Genomic DNA, 3080 nt, shown 5'->3' on the forward strand with positions numbered 1-3080 from the left:
AAACAAATAGATATGTCTTAGACAGGGTGAGACCAGGTTGCTCCTTGGAGGCAAGGATTCTGAAGCTTCATCTGACTTACTTTGGACATGTTGCAAGGAGGGACCAGTCCTTGGAGAGGGATATCATGTTTGGGAGAGTGGAGGGACAGCACAGGAGAAGAAGACACTGGATGATATGGATTGACTCAGTGACTAGGGTAATGGGGGTAGATGTGTCAGAGACAGTGAGATTTGCACAATAGAGCAGGGATTAGGGCTGTTGTCCATAGCGTTACTATGAGGCACAGGTGACTGTACAGCACATAACATTAGCAACAATAAAAGATAGATAGATTAGATAGATAGATAGATAGATAGATAGATAGATAGATAGATAGATAGATGCTGGGATTTAGATGGGACCTGGGATTATAGGACATCTTTAATTAACTTTTTATAAACCATATATAGTTAAGTGTCTTTTCTTTGTGCAGGTTCTTTTGCTGCAGGTGTACATCTCTTATTGGAAGTTATTTTTTTTTTGTGCTTATGTTTTCAGCTAGCAATCAATTTTGAACATCCAATCTGTGTCAGGTCCTATACTAAGTCAGGAATGAGGACATTATGCTGATGAAGATAGTCACGAGTCTCTTTGAACTTATAGTTGAAATCCAGTCTCATTTTTTCATTGATGATAATTCTGTGGAAGAAATATTGGTAGTATTTGCAACAGAATCTTACTCAATGAATGTACAAATTATCTTAAAATCTTATATCCAGAAATCTGTAGTTTCTTGAAATCAGCTGATATCAATGTTTGAACTGTAGTGAAAAATTCTGATTTGCACTATGGTTTACTCTACCACATCTGTTCCGTTCTTGTTTTAAAACAACATGTTGCTATCTATTTACTTCTCCGTGATTGGTTTTAATTAACCTAAACTGACAGTGAGAATTTTTTTATCCTCTTACTTGAAGTTTTTTAAGAAACCTAAGCCTAAACAATTTGGTAACCAGTATTTCCCCTGGGCAATACTTTGCTTTAGGCAGTTATTTAAATGGCCAATCATATTTAAGGGATTGCCATCCTGTCCAATTGAATGTAACACAAAAACATGTCACCCTAGCTGTTAATAGCAATGAGTCCCAGGGGAACAAGCTTTAGGATGATACAGAGCTGTTTAATGGCATAGCAAAGGTATGGAAATAAATGGCAATGGGTCCGTGTGATATTACTGAGTCTTTAAGGAACTCATCTGCTTCCTGTTATGTTAGATAATAAATGTCACTATCTTTTAGCTGACTTGGGTTGGAAGCTTAGTTGTTCAGAGATGAAAGCATTGTTTTGAACTCTGGTTGAAATCATTAAACATTAGTGGAGTGGTAGCTCCAACAATAAACCACTAAAATTGTACATAGTAATTCAGAATCAGATATTTGAGATGTCCTGAATATTAACAACAACAAATAAGATACAAGGAATCATAGGGATGGCTATTGACATGTTCCAAATAGCAGATGCAGTCCTAGATGTGCTTACCAGTCTATGCCAGGAAGTTTGGAAGACAGCTACCTGGTCAACTGATTGGAAGAGATCCATATTTGTTCTCATTCCCAAGAAAGGTGATCCAACAGAATGGGGAAATTATTGAACAATATCATTAATATCACATGCAAGCAAAATGGCTAAAACAATACATAGACAGAGAACTGCCAGAAGTTCAAGCTGGGTTTAGAAGAGGCCATGGCACCAGAAATATCATTGCTGATTTCAGATGGACCTTGGCTGAAAGCAGAGAATAGCAGAATGTTTATTTGCTTTTCATTGACTACGCAAAGACATTTGATTGTGTGGATCATAACAAACTATGGCTAGCCTTGAGAGTAATGGGAATTCAAGAATACTATATTATACAAATTATGTACCTAGACCAAGAAGCTATTGTCTGAACTAAGCAAGGGAACACTGCATGAATTAAAATTGGGAAAAGAGTGTGTCAGAACTGTATCCTTTCTCCATAGCTATTCAGTCTGTATGCGGAACAAATCATTAGAGTGGCTGGACTTTACAGAGAAAAGTGTGGCATCAGAATTGGAGAAAGACTCCCCAACAACCTGCATTATTTAGATAATACAACCCTTATTTGCTGAAAGTGAGGAGGACCTGAAGTACTTGCTGCAGAAGAACAAGGACTGTAGCCTTCAAAAACAACATTCTATTGAGAGACTTCCTCTTTTTCTCTGACCCTCTATTTTTCCCAACATCATGTCCTTTTCCAAGGACTTGGCCCTCCTGGCACTTGCTCAAAGTATATAAGATGAAGTTTCATCAACCTTGTCTCTAAGGAACATCCTGATTACAATTTCTCAAAGACATTCTTTTTATTAAAAAAAATTAAAATATTTTCATATAAATCATTTTGAGTTTCATTATGTAGATTATGCAAATTTCCATGTAATGGAACTTGGGCTACAATAAATATAGTGGGCATTTATTGTGTACTTTTGGGGGTATTTTTTGCTTTAAAAAATTTTTTTAAAATTTTATATTGATTTACTTAAGTCTGTCCCACTCAAATTTCAAAACCATCTCAGGAACAGGTTTGAGGCCTTGAGTACCAATGAGCGTAGACCAAGTGAGCTCTGGGAGGATATCAAGAAAATCATCCATGAAGAATACAAAGGCTGAAACAGAAGAAAAGACCAAGATGGATATCAGATGAGACTCTGAGTATTGCATTAGAGCGCCGAGAAGCCAAAGCTAAAGGAAGAAACCAAGAAATAAAAGAGCTAAACAGAAAATTTCAAAAGGCAGCCCAGGACAACAAAGCAAGATACTATAATAAAATGTGCAGACAGCTGTAGTCAGAAAATCAAAAGGGACGAATTCGCTCAGCATTTCTTAAGCTGAAGGAGTTGAAAAACAAATTCAAGCCACGATGGCAATACTTAAGGATACTTTGGGTAGAATGTTAAATGGTCCAGGAAGTATAAAGAGAAGATGGAAGGGGTACACAGAGTCACTGTATCAGAAGGAATTGGCTGACACAGAGGAATTTCATGAAATAAACATATGAGCAAGAGCCTATGGTGATGAAGGA

The 3080-nt window shown here is 36.9% G+C and overlaps 1 protein-coding gene across 1 annotated transcript in view; it reads left to right on the plus strand.

Moving 5' to 3' along the window:
* LOC102861111 (24-hydroxycholesterol 7-alpha-hydroxylase-like) overlaps positions 1-3080 on the plus strand; it is a 182423-nt gene that overhangs the window by 133675 nt on the left and 45668 nt on the right. The gene's annotated exons all lie outside the window — the stretch shown is intronic.

Source organism: Elephantulus edwardii, unplaced genomic scaffold, assembly GCF_000299155.1.
Source record: "Elephantulus edwardii isolate Elephantulus edwardi_28Jun2011 unplaced genomic scaffold, EleEdw1.0 scaffold00017, whole genome shotgun sequence".
Lineage (NCBI taxonomy): Eukaryota > Metazoa > Chordata > Mammalia > Macroscelidea > Macroscelididae > Elephantulus > Elephantulus edwardii.